The 20,418-nt window shown below is 42.5% G+C and overlaps 1 protein-coding gene and 1 long non-coding RNA gene across 14 annotated transcripts in view; one reads left to right on the top strand and one right to left on the bottom strand.

Moving 5' to 3' along the window:
* The window catches only part of COL23A1 (collagen type XXIII alpha 1 chain), a 587,226-nt gene that overhangs the window by 335,772 nt on the left and 231,036 nt on the right, over positions 1-20,418 (bottom strand). The window lies entirely within an intron of this gene.
* The window catches only part of LOC143832380 (uncharacterized), a 299,119-nt gene continuing 291,217 nt past the window's right edge, over positions 12,517-20,418 (top strand). The window contains exons 1-2 of one of the 2 annotated variants that reach the window (XR_013229231.1): positions 12,517-12,714; positions 12,802-12,977. This is a non-coding gene — a long non-coding RNA (uncharacterized LOC143832380). The remainder of the gene's footprint in view (positions 12,715-12,801; positions 12,978-20,418) is intronic. The other variant, XR_013229232.1, reaches the window with a different exon arrangement.

The following is a 20,418-nucleotide window of genomic DNA, read 5'->3' as shown; positions in this document are numbered from 1 at the left end:
TGTGCCAAATATGAATAACATGGGCTCACAGAAGTGATCTCATGATGGATCTACAGGACTTTAGTTTTACCAACAAACACAAAAGTAACCTAAAGATTGAAGGTGCAAGCATTTAAGAGGTATGCTGGCCTGAGATATGGTAAAAGCACACCAACTGTTTCCCTCTTGTGAAATCCTCTCTTAAAACACAACCTGTCTTTTTAAACCTGAAAAAACCACCCTTAATTACAAACAAATGAAAAGCAAGCTTCAATTCTACAATGACTAATTTTGGCTCTAGTTTTATCCCATCTCTCCATCCCCACCCTAATTGAAAAAAAATAATGCTCCTCTGGTTTAATGAAAGCAGCATGTGAGTTTAATGAGCTGAATGCAAAATGGCCTAAAGTTCCATGTTTGGCCAATCAGTGTTACGTAAAGGTTTGCTAACATTCACACCGCAGCTCTGCTATATTTCAGGAGAAGGGAGAACAGAATCAAACAAGCAGTCCTGTTTGAACTCAACCACAAGCTAAACTTAATGTGCAAATGAATTCAATTTGCCTGGACCCATAGGAGGCACACAACATTAAACTTGGTAGAAAAATATACATCTCTGGGCCCAATGTATCTGCAGGACCGTCTTACTCCCTATGTACCCTGCAGGTCATTGCACTCTGTGGGGTGTCATTGGTTGGAGATCCCTGGGCCATATGCAGTTTGCCTGGTCCTGGCTGCTGAAATGAGCTCCCAGAAGAGCTGAGGGCCCTGCAGGAGCTGAACCAGTTCCACAGAGCCTGCAAGATGGAACTCTTCCATGCTTGGTTGAGGCCAGCCTGGGGGAGGGGAATGGTAATGAAGATCAACCCACCCCTTACCTCTCCCAAATTGTTGGACCTGGGCACTGCAGAGGCAGGGGGAGGGTTTGGATTTAGTTGGTGTGTCTGAAATGGGAGGTTGAGTGGGAGAATTTTAATTATTATATTGTTTCATGTACTGTTGTGAGCCACCGTGAGCCAGCTGGCCTGGGAGCGGCGGTCTATAGGATCAATCAGTCTTTATGCAATGTCTTCCCAACAAGGCAAGTAAACTTATCACACACAGACTACTCACACCTTCTCAGAGCTCTGGAGGAGCCCAGGCCACTTTCTGGCTTTAAGGTCCATAGCCATATACTAAGAATAAGCTAAAAGAATGTCACATTTTGGTTCACAGGAATAAGACTGAAAGACAGCTGCAGAACTTAATAATTGCCATAACTAACCAGTATCTAAATCTGAGGCCCCCTTTAAGCCTGAGGCCAAAGCCAAATAGCTCCCTACAGATTGAGCTTGTGATTACTCACCCACTGTAGGTGGAATATGAAGTGCCTCTCTCTCCTTCCTACATATGTTGTTGGTTGCTGTCAAGTTACAATTAACTTAACATGGCACCATAGGACAGGCCTTCTCAACCAGGGTTTTGTGAAACTCTAAGTTCTTGATGGCCGTAGAAGGGTTTCCCAAATGGGTGGGAGTTAATTAATTTTTTATATTTTTTTTCAATTTGTTAAATTTGTCATGCTGATGGAAAGGTATGATCTAGTAGGCATCACAGAAACTTGGTGGAATGATTCTCATGACTGGAATGTAATGGTGGATGGATATGAACTGTTCAGAAAAAACAGAATAGATCGAAGAGGTGGAGGAGTGGCACTGTATGTGAGGAAAGGGCTTACCTGTCAGGAAATTCTAGTGAAGGAGAGCATATCTACAGTGGAAAGCATCTGGGCGAAAATAAGCAAGGGGAAAACAAACAGTGTGGTGGTTGGTGTCTGCTACCGACCGCCTGACCAACGAGAGGATGTGGATGCTGCACTTTGTGAGCAGCTTGAGAAAATATCCAAGCGGCAGGACCTTGTCATCATGGGTGACTTCAATTTCCCAGATGTATGCTGGGAAACAAACTCTGCAAAGCGTCCTCAGTCATGCAAGTTTCTGACCTGCCTGGCTGACAATTTCATTTATCAAATGGTAGATGAACCCACAAGAGGTTCAGCCATACTGGACTTAATACTGACCAACAGGCAAGAGTTGGTGGATGAGGTGAAGGAGGTGGGGACCCTAGGGGGAAGTGACCATGTCCTCATAGAATTCCTTTTGAGATGGGGAGCCAAGGAAGCTTGTAGCCAGACGCGGATGTTGGATTTTCTTAGGGCAAACTTTAATAAACTCAGAGACATGATGAGTGTCATACCATGGACAAGAATGCTGGAAGGGAAGGGAGCATGTGAAGGGTGGGCGCTACTCAAACAAGAGCTATTGCATGCTCAATCAATGACTATCCCAGAAAGACGAAAACACTGCAGGAGCTCTAAGAAGCCTATTTGGATGAACAGAGAACTTCAAGAGGAACTAAGAAAGAAAAGGAAAATGTTCAGGAAATGGAGGGAAGGACAGAGCTCTAAAGAAGAGTACCTACAGGTTACTAGGCACTGTAGATCAATCATCAGAAAGGCCAAAGCTGAGAGTGAGCTAAGATTGACCAGGGAAGCCCATTGTAACAAGAAAAGATTTTTCAGTTATGTGAGGAGCAAACGTAAAGTAAAGGAGGCAATAGGCCCACTGTTGGGTGCGGATGGACAAACTCTAACGGAGAATGCAGAGAAAGCAGAAAGGCTTAGTGCCTATTTTACATCTGTTTTTTCCCACAGGTCAAAGGGTTTAGGCACATCTAGAGATGGCCGTAGCCAAAGGATAGTGTCTGGGTGGCAAGTTAACATGGATAGAGAGGTTGTCGAGAGGCATTTAGCTGCACTGGATGAGTTCAAATCCCCTGGTCTGGATGATATGCACCCGAGAGTGCTCAAAGAACTTTCCAGAGAACTTGCACAGCCCTTGTCCATCATCTTTGGGACCTCTTTAAGGACTGGAGATGTCCCGGAGGACTGGAAGAGAGCAAACGTTATTCCGATCTTCAAAAAAGGGAGGAAGGATGACCCGGGAAACTACAGACCAGTGAGTCTGACCTCTGTTTTGGGGAAGATAATGGAGGAGATATTAAAGGGAGTGATCTGCAAAAATCTGGAGGACAATTTGGTGATCCAAGGAAGTCAGCATGGATTTGTCTCCAACAGGTCCTGCCAGACCAACCTGGTTTCCTTTTTTGACCAAGTAACAGGTTTGCTGGACCGGGGAAATTCGGTTGATGCCATTTACTTGGATTTTAGTAAAGCTTTTGACAAGGTTCCCCATGATGTTCTGATGGATAAGTTGAAGGACTGCAATCTGGATTTTCAGATAGTTAAGTGGATAGGGAATTGGTTAGAGAACCACACTCAAAGAGTTGTTGTCAATGGTGTTTCATCAGACTGGAGAGAGGTGAGTAGCAGGGTACCTCAGGGCTCGGTGCTCGGCCCGGTACTTTTTAACATATTTATTAATGATCTAGATGACGGGGTGGAGGGACTACTCATCAAGTTTGCAGATGACACCAAATTGGGAGGACTGGCAAATACTCTGGAAGATACAGACAAAGTTCAACGAGATCTGAACACAATGGAAAAATGGGCAAATGAGAACAAGATGCAATTTAATAAAGATAAGTGTAAAGTTCTGCATCTGGGTCAGAAAAATGCAAAGCATGCCTACTGGATGGGGGATACGCTCCTAGGTAACACTGTGTGTGAACGAGACCTTGGGGTACTTGTGGATTGTAAACTAAACATGAGCAGGCAGTGTGATGCAGCGATAAAAAAGGCAAATGCCATTTTGGGCTGTATCAACAGGGGCATCACATCAAAATCACAAGATGTCATAGTCCCATTGTATACGGCACTGGTCAGACCACACTTGGAGTACTGTGTGCAGTTCTGGAGGCCTCACTTCAAGAAGGACGTAGATAAAATTGAAAAGGTACAGAGGAGAGCGACGAAGATGATCTGGGGCCAAGGGACCAAGCCCTATGAAGATAGGTTGAGGGACTTGGGAATGTTCAGCCTCGAGAAAAGGAGGTTGAGAGGGGACATGATAGCCCTCTGTAAGTATTTGAAAGGTTGTCACTTGGAGGAGGGCAGGATGCTGTTTCTGCTGGCTGCAGAGGAGAGGACACGCAGTAATGGGTTTAAACTTCAAGTACAACGATATAGGCTAGATATCAGGAAAAACATTTTCACAGTCAGAGTAGTTCAGCAGTGGCTGCCTAAGGAGGTGGTGAGCTCCCCCTCACTGGCAGTCTTCAAGCAAAGGTTGGATACACACTTTTCTTGGATGCTTTAGGATGCTTAGGGCTGATCCTGCGTTGAGCAGGGGGTTGGACTAGATAGCCTGTATGGCCCCTTCCATGATTCTATGATTCTATGATTCTAAACATTTATTGGGTGATATGACCATATTTGGTTATGACAACCTGCCCTCTACCAAAATGGCCAATGATAGGTCTGGAGTGCATGAGAAGGGAAAGGCCCCTGGGTGGCCGTGCACACAATTATGCTTCCCAACCATATTCTTGTGGGGTTTCTTGAAACCTGAAGAAAGTGTCAGGGGGTTCTCAACAATAAAAAGTTGAGAAAGACTGCCATAGGGTCTTCAAGGCATGAGACATTCAGAGATAATTTGCCATTGCCTGCCTCTGTGTTAGGACCCCAGTATTCCTTGGTGGTCTCCCATCCAAATACAAGTCCAGGCGGACCCTACTTAGCTTCTGAGATCTGATGATATTGGGCTAATTTGGGCCCATAGTACATACTATGCAGAAACAATGCATGTCCATATCAGCCTCCTCCAGGAAAATGCATATGTCAGAGGAGTGCTATTAGTGACGGCTGCCATTACTTGGTAATCACACAGAAGCCATTCTCAATGAGTTCTGCATAATGTATCTGGATATTTGTCTGTAACTATGACAGCAAACAGTGCTCAATGGTGGTTTTACTGATTTTACTGAGACAATGGTTTGTGGAATGTTAATGGCATACTATATTTTTCCTATTGTTTGAAGCTCCTTTTGTTAAAAAAAATCACAACTTCAGAATAAAACCATTTCTCCACTGGGGATTTCACTGCCCTGGCTCCCACACAGGAGCAGAAATCCAGAGTGGATGAGGTGCACCAGGCCAAATGTTCGCCCGTGCAGGAGCAGGAAATGGCAGGGCAACCCAGCGCAAAATCTCCATTGTGGAAAGTGTTTAAAAAGTACTAGCACCTTAACTCTTAAATGGAGGCATCTCTGAGTAGTAGAAAGGGATTTTTTCTTAAAGGTGTGGGTGTATAAAACTACAATGGCACTTTATCATGCTTTCCCCATTTTTTACACCTAGCAAAATAACGTTCTCCATCACCTTTACAAGCTTTGGGGTATTTACAAGAAGAAGCTTAAGTCTTGATTTTCCAGATCATGGGAAATATATAACACTTGTGTCATCTAAGCAAAAGGCAAAAAGTAGTATCTTTTGGAGTCTTGTTTGGACAGTACTACTGTACACACACAGTACAATCCTATACAGTTTATAACCCATCTAAAACCACTGACTTCAATGGATTTAGAACTGCATTGACTATTTCTAGAACAACAATTTATGAGGCTGGAGCATTAAGTCACTTTGGCATAAGTAGATATTTTGGAAGTGTAACTGATTTGTTAAACAAAAGCAGATATGTCTGTTTCAGCTTGCCTTGTCTTCAAGTCTATGGAATCAATTTACAATTAGAAAGACAAAAACGCCTCGTTTTTCAGTAAAGAATCCCATAGCAACATTAAAATCATCACTGATGTCTTAAGTACTAAAAGGTGACCAAACATTTCGAGAGCCCTCCTCTTCATTTATTAAAAAATATATACCTCAATAAAATCCCAATTCACCCTCATCCTAATAGAATGTCTGCTGCCAACATGCCATTAAATGTTACACCACATAAAATACCCTCTTAGCACCTTCTGAAGGTTTCCAAGGACAGTATCATGCATGTAACATGTGGTATGGAGGAGGCAGAGGGACAGACTTGCCCTTGCTCTTCCCTCTCATCAGAAAGATGCATATGCTTTCATATGATCATCATGCACTATACATAAGTATACAAGTTTAAGGGAAGAAGCTGCTTTGCCCATGAACATTTTGATGTTGAAGGAAATGGGTCCTTTGTTACACCCACCCCACCCTACCTAATAAGGGACTTTTTAATTTAGAAAAAGATGATGTACATTAACAGAAGTTTATAAATTTATAAACAGAGTGCAAAAATGCAGGCAGAGAACTTTTCTCTCAAAGTGGCAAAACTCAGTTAACCAATTAAAAGATTAAAAATAGATTTTTAAGTCTTTCTCTTTTAGAACATACTGTTTACTTAAAGAATTGAACTGGTGAGGAATATTTGTTTTGTGAATCTATTTTTATGTCTCGTCCGTTATTCTGAATATCATGACAAAATGGCCTTAATTTTTTTAAACAAAAGTATAGCTCTAATGGTGGGTTAAATCCTAACTCCTGAATGCAGAAGCAGAGCATCTGCTTTGCATGTAAATAATCAATCCTTGACACCTAGAGTTAAAAGAACCATATTGTAGGTGACATGAAAGAGACCCTGAACAGTTGATGCCACTCATTCTGACTGTACTAATCTTGACCAATAGGGCCTACCTGAAAGTAAGATCATTTCCTATATTCAGCACTGACTATTAGAAACTGGGGACAAAAAACTAATGTAATCTTCATCACCATGCCTTGGTTTTAACCTTCCCAAGACAATGGTGCAGACAGAGTGCTAGATCTTTCCGCACACCAAGTTTCATTTGATGCTTGCCATACATTTATAAGCCCCCCACCCCTATCATCATTATACGTATTACCCACATTTTACTCACAAAACTCTATGTTTTGTTTTAGGCTATTTCCAAATGGAGACATTATGTTTACGTCAATAAACTGTAATTGGAAGTCTGAAATTAATTTGGTGAACATTATTTCAGTGATGCTCTGACAAAAATCAGTCAGCAAGCAAGCACAGGTGGCAACTTCAGGCTTTCATCTGTATTCATTTGAAGCAGAACATGTAAATGATACCAAAGCTACAATTTGGCCAAGTTGCTCTTGTTTACATCTATTTCCATTGTAGCTATAAAACAAATGCTTTTAAAATATATTTTAAGGAAATATAGTTGTCATTTGATTTATTAAACACATCATTAAGAATTTTATTCCCCAATCACAATAGTTGTTGTGAAGAACAGTGAAATCATCTAAAATGACCTCCTATTAAAACAACCTTTCAAATCACAATTACATAGTCTCCAAAAGCAATAAAATCATGTAGCAAACGATACAGAGAGAATTGTTTCACACACCATGGTATCGCTCACTGTATAAATACAGCTATAGGAGACAAAGTTATGAAAGAGGATTCCCAGAAAAAAAGTTCTTATCATGTGGAGCCTGAAATGCTGTGTATGAGCTTACCAACCTAGCCTCGGGTTGCCAGCTCTGGGTTGGAAAATGCCTGAAGATTTTGGGGGTAGAGCCAGGGGAGGATGGGGTTTGGGGAGGGACCCTCAGCGGAGCACAATGCCAGACTAACTCTCCAAAGCAGCCTGTTTTTGTGTTTTTGTTTTTGTCAAGGAAACTGATCTCTATTGTCTGGAAAAGAGCTGTAATATTGGGAGATCTCTAGGTCCAACATAGAGGCTGGAAACTCTAACACGGCCGCACAGATCAGCAGGTAGAATTCATCCTGTAGGCTGAGAAACTACTGTATGAGTATTTGGCTTATTCACGATGAACTTTGTGTCTTAAAACATTTCAATATTTATCCTGCTGTAACAGAACATCAAGTATGGGATCAACCTGAGTAGGCTGTTGATAGTTCAGATACACTCCAAGGGGCTTTACGCACCGGGATCTTTGTTGCAAATTGGTCACTGAATGAAAAATCGCCATTTAAAATAGTGGAATTCGTCGTTATGCATACCTGCCTTTGTAGTGGAATCCAGTTGCGTTTTGTAGCGTTTCCCACAGCTTCCGGTCTCGGCAGAAATCGCTAGAAAGGAAGCGCTATTGCCAAGCTCGTCCCGCCCCTGGCCGTCAAGCAGCCAATGGGCAGCCATTAGCATGCTCCCAAACAGCCCCTTTCCCTTTAAGAAAGGTTTTTTTTTTTAAAAAACAGACCCATTGTAACGAATCTGTGTAGATTCGTTGCAACGGAGAGACCCATCCAGCTGCCTAATGTGTTTGAGCTGTCGTTTGATCGTATGATCGTTGCCACGCTGCCTCGAGTGAAAAAAAAAATCCCCCCCCTCTCACGGGCCCGATTTTCGGCTGAATGAATGTGTAAAACTTAATGGGAAAATACATCAGCAAACGGGCTTTTCTGTGGTTTGTGCTTAGTGACTAAAGGTGAAGGACTGAAGCCAGGAAAGCCTCTAAACAGAAAGAGGCTCGCTGGTGCGTTTATCCCCGCTCGCTCGGAGAAAAAAAATGGCGATCGCTTCGCCGGAAGTTTGGAGGACAGGCTCAGGAGGAGGGACTTTGAAGAAACCGCAACAATGTTAATGCACAGGTCTTTATCGCTAGTGTTGCAGATTGGTTGCAAGAGTGTAGCGCTTTCCGGAGGGTGAATCCACTTTTTGGGATTCCCCTGAAAGCGCTACAAGGAAGCGCTTTTTGCAGATTGGTTTCAGGTGTGTGGCAAATTGTCTACGACGTCGTGCGTTATGGCAAATCAATAGCGTTTCCAATTGGCAACCATTGTGCGATTTTGAAGGCATGCAAAAAGCCCCCAAGTATGCCCTTTATTGTGCTTTGTCTTAGGGCAGCAGTTCTCAACCTTGAGGTGCTGACCCCAAGTACGGTCGATCAAACCATTCACAGGGGTCGTGGGAGTGTTGGATGCCGCGGCAGCAGTGCCATGGTGCTGGCCTCCTGGCCTCCTCTGTGTTGCTGTCAGGCCCCACGGAGGGAAGGCAATGTTGGGGGGGGGAGGATGGCGGGGGTGCTGGCTCAATGGCGCTGGGTTCCTTTGCACACTGTCGGGAGCTATGGAGAGAAGGAAAAGCTGGGGGGGGAGGGCAGCAGCAGTGCAGGCGCAATGGCGCTGGCCTCCTCCATGCCACTGTTGGGAGCCACAGAGGGAAGGGAAGGCTGGGAGGGGGGAGAAGGGCAGGGGCACTGTAAGAGAGACCCCAGGAAGCAATAGCCTGTCCAGGTTTCCCCAGAGAAGTCCTCAGTTCCACTCAGCCACATGCAGGCACAGAGGCTCCAGTGGAGTCTTTTGTGACTGCACCAGCATGTTAGTGAGCAGCACTCCCCAACCATTTTATGGTTGAGGGCCGCCTCCGGGGGTGGGGAAGAACTGACGACCCGGGCGCCGCACATGCGTGTTAGTGCCCCTGGTGGTGAAAACGTGCATGCATGGAGCTGCTGCGCATGCGCGTTTTCACCACCAGGGGGCGCTAACGTGCATGTGCGACAGCTCCGCGCATGTGCGTTTGTGTCCACCGGCATGCCAGCATCCATGCCTGCCTCTTCCCCCCTTCTCGCAGCAAGAAGCTAGCCGGCCTCATGAGCTTCTCACTGTGGGGGAGAGAGGCAGGCGTGGCTGCCAGTGGCCCGTTACTGAGGCCTTCGCAGCCCGGTATCGGTTGACGACCCCCATTAGTGAGGACTGACAGAGGCAGGGTGCAAAGCACAAATAGTTTTCCAAAACATCATCTTGGCCAACAACTCCTAAAAACAGTAAGTTTTTATAAATGTATCCAATGTAATGTAACTGAAATATCAAGCTTTGTTGTATCCCACCATTTTTTGTTTTTTGTACCCCAGCTTTCACTCATGGAAACCCTGAGTATTTGTTCCTATGCAATCAAACTTACTGTCCTTACTGGGGGAAAATACAAAGAATTTGGGTTCTGGTATGCAGCTGCAAGTCTTTCTGTGTGGAATGTGCTTTCATGGACTATTTATGCACTGGAGGTTTCATGCCAGGTTGCAGGCTGGAGTTTTAGTCGTGGCAGGTTGCCTCACCTCTTCCTGCACCCACATGGGGGAGCATTTGGCCCGGTGCAACTCATTCACCCTTGATTTGTGCTCCTGTATGGGAGCTGGGGCAGTCAAGTTCCCGGTGCGTAAACAGTCATGGAGAGTATTCCACATCCCCCCCCCCCCCAATCACAGCAGACTCATGGCAACCCTGCAGTAGTATTTTCAGGGCAAGAAATGTTCAGAGGTGTTTTGCCATTCCCTGGCTTTGGATCAATCCTGCTGGCCTTCTGGGTTCTGATGAGATCAGGCAAGCCTTATGTATTTGTTCGTATTTAATCAAACATTCTGCCCTCATCCTGGTCAATGGGGGAAAATACAAATCAAGAACTTGGGTTTAGACCAGCTGATGACGTAGCTCAGCTAACAGTAAATCAAGTGAAACTTCAATGTCTGGAAGTTAATCAACTGGAGGGAGAGAGTGCCAGAGATGTAAAAACCCAAAGTACCTTTAAAGAACCTGGGAAAACAGATTCAAGGAAGCAAAGTACCGAAAACCTGGAAGTCTATTCAGAGCAGGAAATGACTTGGATCAGCAAAATAAAAAGAGTCTATTCAAAAGCGACAGCAACTAGGAAGCTATCAGGAGATATTTCTGTGCGACCAGAGGAAGAGATCCAGATTGACAAAGGATTCAGAGCCCCCTCAAAGGCGATTACAAGCAAGAATCAAGTAAGAGATTTCTTTGGCCCTGACAGAAGGACAATCAGAAATACTCTACTATGGAAAAAAACACAATTTCATTTTCTGCGACCACCTGAAAGATGAGCTGAACAATGGAGTATTCTCCTGGCTTCCTGTGGGAAAAATAGCAGCAGTAACCTTTAGGACAGGTCCAATATATGAAGGGAACTGACTTTATATCATTTAAGACAATAATAGAATATATCCTTATAATAGATTATACCCTCCTATGTATCAACAACTACTTTGTTAAGAAAGATGGTAATAACTCCTAGATCAGGATTAATATGCGATGGGAATTGAATATGTATGTTAATATGTATGCTAAAAGAGGATGACAAACCATATTTTATAGGCATTAACAAGACGACAGTAGTAATTCTTGGGTCAGGGCCAATTTATGAAGGAGACTGACCTAATATCATTTAAGATAATAACAGAATGTATTCCTATAACAGATCATACTCTCATATGTATTAACAATCACTTGGCTAAGAAAAATGGTAAAAACTTCTAGATTAGGAATAATATGTGATGGGAACTAAATATCTATGTTAAAAGAGATGGCAAACCATATCAACTGGTCGCTTTTTCTTTACAACTTCTCTGTAAATGCTTTATATAATAATAAACAATAAAATTATTATTATAAAAAAAAAAGAACTTGGGTTTAAACAGGTTTGCAACTCAGAATGGTTGTTGGGTCACCATAAATATCATTTCCAGGTCAGCAGTGGTCTGCCTCCTATAAAGGGAGCTATTATGCTGATGCCTGGAACAAAAGTCAGTATGTGTGGAGCTGACTTTTATGGCCCCTCAAACATGGTGCCTACATCTTGCACATGGGGCATAAAATAATAGCAGAATCACAGAGTCCCAAATTCTGACACTTTTGTCTCATATTTACTGTTGCTCAGACCTGCATTACCAAACAGGAGACACCAGAAGGAAATTTAGGATTAATAGTCAATGTGAAATTACATATTGCTTTTGTTATTAATCACTGTACTTTAATTATGTTCAATTTGTAACAATTATAATACATCCTACATATCAGATATTTACATTATGATTCATAACAGTAGCAAAATTACAGTTATGAAGTAGCAATGAAAATAATTTAATGGTTGGGAATCCCCACAACATGAGGTGCTGTATTAACTGGTCGAGGCATTAGGAAGGTTGAGAACCACTGTCTTACGGCTTTCGTGCCCTGATCCTAGCCCTCAAGGTACAAAATTCATTATAAAAAGAGAGCAGAGACAAGTCATTTCTGTTCTCATGTTTGACTCTCCCAGCTTATTGGCAGGCTACTGATCTAGAATCCCGCCCTCTGCATGGTATCGTAAATATTCTTCTTAATGACCAAAAATCTAATTCCTCTATCACACCTGATCATCCCTTTACTTTCATATGTATTGTTGATTTAGATTAAAGTTTATGTATATTGTTCGGAAGCATTTTTATTTGTTTTCCCATAAAATTATTTTTATTAATATTTAGAATGGCCTCTGACCAAGATTTCTGACCAGATACTCTCTTTGTATACATAGGCGGAGTCTCTCACTCGTTACCACTTCTCACATTGCTTATTTGTCTCCTAGAATTGCTAATTCCCACTTCATACATTCAGGAGACAGGTCTGTTTCTGGTAACAATTCCTGTCTCAGGAGCCATTGGGAGTTCTTATCTGCCTATGCTCATTGCCTTTACTGATGTTCTCAGGCTTTGTTTCTCCAGATAGAACTTTCTAATCTCACAAAAGCACAATGCCCAAATTAGGTCCTGCTCCTTGTCTGTGCAAGGCACATTCCTCTCTACCCTCTCAGGAAATTTGAGCTTGTGTGTTCATTGCCCATACAAAATACTGAAAGACAGATTTCAGGTCCAGTTACTGAGGCTCCGGGCAGCAGCAACAGCTTGCCATAGCAGGACTGGCATGTCGGGCTTGAACTTGTCTTTAGAAGGGTTCAGCCTGCCTAGCATTTGCGGTGCCAGCAGAAAACAGCAGTCAGGAGTGAACCGCCTCAGTACCAAAGCTGGTCATAGTAAGTTTCCTCAAATTCCATCCCATTTGTGTTTGTTTTAATCCCAGTTGTCTTTAAGTTCATCCTTTTTCATTTTCCAATTGATAGCTGGACTGATCATCCAAGATTATTTGAAAAGGAAGTCTACTGGCTTTAATACCAAGCTCCCAGCCCTAGTGTCTCCCAGCTGGAAAGGAGACCAGATGTGAGCATGTGGTGAAGCTGAGACCAAGAACATTAGAATGATGCTGCCTTTCGCTACTTTCTCAAACCTACCATTTACAGTAAGTCTTTCACAGATGTCCTTCCTTCCCCACTAAATATGTAAAATTGGAATGAGCTGGAATTCATTCCCATTCCTCCTGCCTCTTTGTTGTTCTGCTTAAACTGAGAGCTCCTTGGGGCAGACCTGCCTTCCTGTACCTTGTAAAGCAACATGTATATTATTTGTACAATATAAATTATTATTAATATAGCGACTTTCTTATGTTAACCTTTAACTTTATTGAGTTCTTTTCATGTTCACTGTCATAGCAGCTAAAGGGAAGATTCCCCCCTCCCCGCAGGGGTTTATTTAAATTTGATAAGTTACAATGCTTTTGAAAAAATTAATCTAAAGCAGTGGGCTGGCTAGATCTGGGTAGGCCAGGTACATCCACCCTTGATCTATGTCTCATGATTAATGCCAGTCGCTAGATCCCTGGGATCTGGTAAAAAAGGGCCCTGCAAGCCTAATGTTGTCTTTGTAATTCCTAATGGAAAACTGGAAACGCAATTGTGAATTTGCATTCTTGTAGAAAAGTATGTTGCAGTTCAGCATGACGTTAAGCAGCTGTACAGTCCTTTGTGAAGCACTCAGTTAAATGGGATATTGTTGGGCTATGAAACAACATGGATTTAAATCTCTTTGCTTGTCACAGAACTCTGAGCACCCTAAGAAGAGCCCAACTGGATCTGATTGCCACTAGCCTGGCATTGTATTGCATACAGTGGCCAACAAGATGCATCAGAGAAACCCACAGGCTCTCTCTGCCATTGTTCCTCATCCCCTCATAACTGAAACTGAGAATTATACACTGTGATGATGACTAACAGCCACTGAGAGACCCCCATTTTAAATCAGTTTAAACTAGTGGCCATCTTGTGGCAACTAATGTCTTGAATACAAACATTTTAGGGGATAGAACAACTCATGCCATCAAACAGATGAGAGAATTAGTAAGATTGGATACAATTTTATAAGTATTAAAAGTATTCTGTTCATTACTAACAATTAGTTCTAGAAAATATATATCAGAACATTTACCCTTAATTGTGTATGATAAATCTTCTAGCTTGTATTTGCTAGGGAGTGAGGCAAATGGGCAATAGACAGAAAGCTGGGTTGCAACCCCATCTCACCCATAACAACATTTCTGCCCTGAAGACATTTTCCAGTAAACTCTTAATTTAACTCTTAAGGTAGTAAACACTTAATTTTTTTAATTGTATTTTTAATTGAACGAAAGTGAAAATTCTCATGAATATGATACACTAGATACCGCAGTCCAGCAATACATTAGTGCTCAATTTGCTGCCATGTAGCAGACTAGCAGTCCTGGTTTTAATTTATAAGACATGCTAGAAGTGCCAAGAGTTACAGAATCTCTGTCTAGTTTAGGAACTGAATTTCACAGCAATATACTTTTTGTTATTACTTGTTTTCTTAGAGGACGTGCCAAGAGCTTTCAGTGGAATTCTGTCTCTTTGGCCCACACAAGCTGCCGTCCCTGAATGGACAGGTGCATGAATATGATTACCCATGTACAAAACAGAACAAGATTAACATGGCAAAATGGCCAAAGTTTAAGATAAAATACCATGTTTTGGTTGGTCACTGGAGCCCAGTAATTTGCATGTTTCAACAGCCATGATCCTTAAAAGGACTAACAAGTTTTTAATTATTAAACATAATAAAGGGTTTGGACTATTTACAATCCCTTTTTGTTTTTACATTTCAGTCTTTGAGGTATGATGCCGAAATGTACAAATACTTACAGTTTTTTAAAGTCCAATAATGTAAGTGCCATTGCTTCCCAAGCAGTAGATATACAGTAGAACACCAGGTCTCCTCTTGAGGGATAAGGCAGAATTTACAGGGATGCTTTAAACCTTCCACCCAACTTCAGCTGGTTTAAATTATCCATAAAAACATACAGAAACAATTGCAGTGGTAAGGACATAATCCCCACAATGTCAATTTCACTATATCACATTCCAGAACATTTAAAAGTAATTCAAACATTACCTAGTTCAAGAGGTAAAAGTTGAGACTGTTGAATATATACAATACACTGAAAATATATATATATACATACACACACAACACACACACACATCATTCTGTAACATGGTTTGCACAGATTTTGGATTATAATGCTAATTGCCAGTGATATCAATTTATCTCCAGGTTATCAAAATTCATCTATCAACCTCCAATCTATCTAAATTCAATTGATCTAAATGGTACAGAGTCTAAAAGTTTAAACAGATCTTGCCTTACATAGGAAGTGAATCATAGAATCATAGAATCATAGAATCATAGAGTTGGAAGGGGCCATACAGGCCATCTAGTCCAACCCCCTGCTCAACGCAGGATTAACCCTAAGCATCCTAAAGCATCCAAGAAAAGTGTGTATCCAACCTTTGCTTGAAGATTTCCAGTGAGGGGGCGCTCACCACCTCCTTAGGCAGCCTATTCCACTGCTGAACTACTCTGACTGTGAAAAACTTTTTCCTGATATCTAGCCTATATCGTTGTACTTGAAGTTTAAACCCATTACTGCGTGTCCTTTCCTCTGCAGCCAGCAGAAACAGCATCCTGCCCTCCTCCAAGTGACAACCTTTCAAATACTTAAAGAGGGCTATCATGTCCCCTCTCAACCTCCTTTTCTCCAGGCTGAACATTCCCAAGTCCCTCAACCTGTCTTCATAGGGCTTGGTCACTTGGCCCCAGATCATCTTCGTCGCTCTCCTCTGTACCCTTTCAATTTTATCGATGTCCTTCTTGAAGTGAGGCCTCCAGAACTGCACACAGTACTCCAGGTGTGGTCTGACCAGTGCCGTATACAATGGAACTATGACATCTTGTGATTTTGATGTGATGCCTCTGTTGATACAGCCCAAAATGGCATTTGCCTTTTTTACCGCTGCATCACACTGCCTGCTCATGTTTAGTTTACAATCCACAAGTACACCAAGGTCTCGTTCACACACAGTGTTACCTAGAAGCGTATCCCCCATCCAGTAGGCATGCTTTTCATTTTTCTGACCCAGATGCAGAACTTTACACTTATCTTTATTGAATTGCATCTTGTTCTCATTTGCCCATTTTTCCATTGTGTTCAGATCTCGTTGAACTCTGTCTCTATCTTCCGGAGTATTTGCCAGTCCTCCCAATTTGGTGTCATCTGCAAACTTGATGAGTAGTCCCTCCACCCCCTCATCTAGATCATTAATAAATATGTTAAAAAGTACCGGGCCGAGCACCGAACCCTGAGGTACCCCGCTACTCACCTCTCTCCAGTCTGATGAAACACCATTGACAACAACTCTTTGAGTGCGGTTCTCTAACCAATTCCCTATCCACTTAACTATCTGAAAATCCAGATTGCAGTCCTTCAACTTATCCATCAGAACATCATGGGGAACCTTGTCAAAAGCTTTACTAAAATCCAAGTAAATGACATCAACCAAATTTCCCCGATCCAGCAAACCTGTTACTTGGTCAAAAAAGGAAACTAGGTTGGTCTGGCAGGACCTGTTGGAGACAAATCCATGCTGACTTCCTTGGATCACCAAATTGTCCTCCAGATGTTTGCAGATCGCTCCCTTTAATATCTGCTCCATTATCTTCCCCACAACAGAGGTCAGACTCACTGGTCTGTAGTTTCCCGGGTCATCCTTCCTCCCTTTTTTGAAGATTGGAATAACGTTTGCTCTTTTCCAGTCCTCCGGGACATCTCCAGTCCTTAAAGAGGTTCCGAAGATGATGGACAAGGGCTGTGCAAGTTCTCTGGAAAGTTCTTTGAGTACTCTCGGGTGCATTTCATCTGGACCAGGGGATTTGAACTCATCCAGTGCAGCTAAATGCCTCTCGACAACCTCTTTATCCATGTTAACCTGCCACCCAGACACTGTCCTTTGGCTACAGCCATCTCTAGACGTGCCTAAACATGCTTTTTTGTTAGTAACAATTCAGATTTTTCCTACAAAAGTATAACAACAGCAACTGATGCAGAGTTAATATGGCAATCTCTTTAAATAGACTCTAGACAAAATCCATTAATAAGTAAATGTGCAAAGCTGTACCAAAATGAATGCAAGTTCACCTGTAAATATTGTTTGGCTGACTTTGGTAGGATCCATATGTGTTTATGAGCCTCTTGTGGCGCAGAGTGGTAAGGCAGCTGTCTGAAAGCTTTGCCCATGAGGCTGGGGGTTCAATCCCAGCAGCCGGCTCAAGGTTGACTCAGCCTTCCATCCTTCCGAGGTCGGTAAAATGAGTACCCAGCTTACTGGGGGGTAAACGGTAATGACTGGGGAAGGCACTGGCAAACCACCCCGTATTGAGTCTGCCATGAAAATGCTGGAGGGCGTCACCCCAAGGGTCAGACATGACTCGGTGCTTGCACAGGGGATACCTTTACCTTTACCTTTTTATATGTGTTTAAATTTTCCTGGATTGTGCCATCCTATTAGTTGCAATCCCATGGACCACAGGCATCAGATCCATACATATAATCTAAGTGCCTCCTCCAATATTATATGAGGCAAGTGTGTTTTGTTTTCACTGGCAACAGTTCACAACACTTTTCCACACTGAAATGTGTCTAGATCCTCCCACTTCGGGACTACAGGCATATAAAGCAAAAAGTGAATGTCCTTGGAAGGCTGCAATGAGATCATTTAAGAAACCACACAGAGCTGGAGCATACATGCAACAGAGAAAGTCGTCTTCCACTTATCCATGCTTCTAAAATTAGCTATGCTACATAATAATTAATATTAAATAATTGCGACAGTTGCTTCAAAAATATCCTTGGAGTAACCCATAGATGTGGCTCACCATGTTCTCACTTCAAGAAGAAATGTAGAAGAGCTTTATGACAATATTGTTCTTTGTACACAAAGCATATGAAGATAATAAATACATAAGAAATGGCATTGTGAACAAGTGCCTGTTTATAATTTAGCATCATGACATAAGAATACCCAAAGCTACATAGCTGAGCAAGTCCTGGATGAACTTTGTTATTGTTGTTGTTGTTATGTGCGAAGTCGTGTCCGACCCATCGCGACCCCATGGACAATGATCCTCTAGGCCTTCCTGTCCTCTACCATTCCCCGGAGTCAATTTAAATTTGTACCAACTGCTTCATTGACTCCATCCAGCCACCTCATTCTCAGTCGTCCCCTTCTTCTTTTGCCCTCGATCACTCCCAGCATTAGGCTCTTCTCCAGGGAGTCCTTCCTTCTCATCAGGTGGCCAAAGTATTTGAGTTTCATCTTCAGGATGTGGCCTTCTAAGGAGCAGTCAGGGCTGATCTCCTCTAGGACTGACCGGTTTGTTCGCCTTGCAGCCCAAGGGACTTGCAAGAGTCTTCTCCAGTACCAGAGTTCAAAAGCCTCAATTCTTTGATGCTCAGCCTTCCTTATGGTCCAACTTTCACAGCCATACATCGCAATTGGGAATACCATAGCCTTGACTAAACACACTTTTGTTGGCAGGGTGATGTCTCTGCATTTTAGGATGCTGTCTAGATTTGCCATAACTTTCCTTCCCAGGAGCAAGCGTCTTTTAATTTCTTTGCTGCAGTCCCCATCTGCAGTGATCTTGGAGCCCAGGAAAATAAAATCTGTCACTACCTCCATTTATTCCCCATCTCTGGTATTCCCATCTCTTTAAGAACTTGCCACAGTTTGTTGTGCTCCACACAGTCAAAGGCTTTAGCATAGTCAATGAAGCAGAAGTAGATGTTCTTCTGGAACTCCCTAGCTTTCTCCATGATCCAGCATATGTTGGCAATTTGATCTCTAGTTCCTCTGCCTCATCGAAATCCTGCCTATACTTCTGGAAGTTCCCGGTCCACATATTGCTGGAGCCCAGCTTGTAGGATTTTGAGCATAACTAGCATGAGAAATGAGTGCAATGGTGCGGTACTTTGAACATTCTTTGGCATTGCCCTTCTTTGGGATTGGAATATAAACTGACCTTTTCCAATCCTGTGGCCACTGTTGAGTTTTCCAAATTTGCTGGCATATTGAGTGTAGCACTTTTATTGCATCGTCTTTTAAGATTTTGAATAGTTCAACTGGAATGCTGTCACCACCACTATCTTTATTGTTGCTCAGACTTCCTAAGGCCCATTTGAATTCACATTCCAGGATGTCTGGCTCCAGGTCAGTAACTACCTCATCGTGGTTATCAGGGATGTTAAGCTCGCTCTTGTATAGTTCCTCTGTATAATTTTGCCACCTTTTTAAAATCTCTTCTGCTTCTGTGAGGTCCCTACCATTTTGGTCCTTTAACATACCCATCTCTGCATGAAACGTTCTCTTCATATTTCCAATTTTCTCGAAGAGATCTCTGGTCCTCCCCATTCTATTGTTCTCTTCTATTTGTTTGCACTGTTCATTTAAGAAGGCATTCTTATCTCTTCTAGCTTTTCTCCGGAATTCTGCATTCAATTGGGTGTATCTTTCTCTTTCTCCCTTGCCTTTCACTTCCCTTCTCTCCTTAGCTGTTTGTAAAGCTTCCTCAGACAGCCATTTTGCCTTCTTGCATTTCTTTTTCTTTGCGATGGTTTTAGTTGCTACCTCTTGTACAATGTTTCGAACCTCTGTCCATAGCTCTTCAGGCACCCTGTCTATCAGATCTAATTCCTTAAATCTATTTGTCACCTCTACTGTATATTCGTCAGGGATATGATTTAGTTCATACCTGAGTGGCCTAGTGCTTTTCCCTACTTTCTTCAATTTAAGACTAAATTTTGCAACAAGAAGCTGATGATCTGAACCACCATCGGATCCTGGTCTAGTTTTTACTGACTCTATAGAACTTCTCCATCTTTGGCTGCAGAGCAAATAGTCAATCTGATTTCTGTGTTGACCGTCTGGTGATGTCCATGTGTAGAGTCGTCTCTTGGGTTGTTGGAAAAGGGTGTTTGCTATGACCATTGTATTCTCTTGACAAAATTCTACCAGCCTGTGCCCTGCTTCATACTTTAGCATTCCAATGATGATAAGCATATCATTTTTTGGCGTTGCTTCTAGAAGGTGTTGTAGGGCTTCATAGACATGGTCAACTTCATCCTCTTCAGCAGCAGTGGTTGGGGCATAGACCTGGATTACTGTGATGTTGAATGGTTTGCCTTGGATTCGAACTGAGATCATTCTATCATTTTGGGGATTGTATCCCAAGACTGCTTTCCTACTCTCTTATTGATTATTAAGGCTACTCCATTTCTTCTGAGAGATTCTTGCCCACAGTAGTATACCTGATGGTCATCTGAATTAAATTCACCAATTCCTGTCCATTTTAGTTAACTGATTCCTAAAATGTCGATGTTCAGTCTTGTCATTTCTTGTTTGACCACGTCCAGCTTGCCTTGATTCATGGATCTGACGTTCCAGGTTCCTATGGAATAAAAATCTTTACAGCATTGGACTGTCTTTTCGCCACCA

This window comes from Paroedura picta, chromosome 3, assembly GCF_049243985.1.
Source record: "Paroedura picta isolate Pp20150507F chromosome 3, Ppicta_v3.0, whole genome shotgun sequence".
In the NCBI taxonomy this organism is placed as follows: Eukaryota; Metazoa; Chordata; class Lepidosauria; order Squamata; family Gekkonidae; genus Paroedura; species Paroedura picta.
Note: the sequence above shows the minus strand (reverse complement) of the source record. Positions and strands in the feature narration are given on the sequence as shown.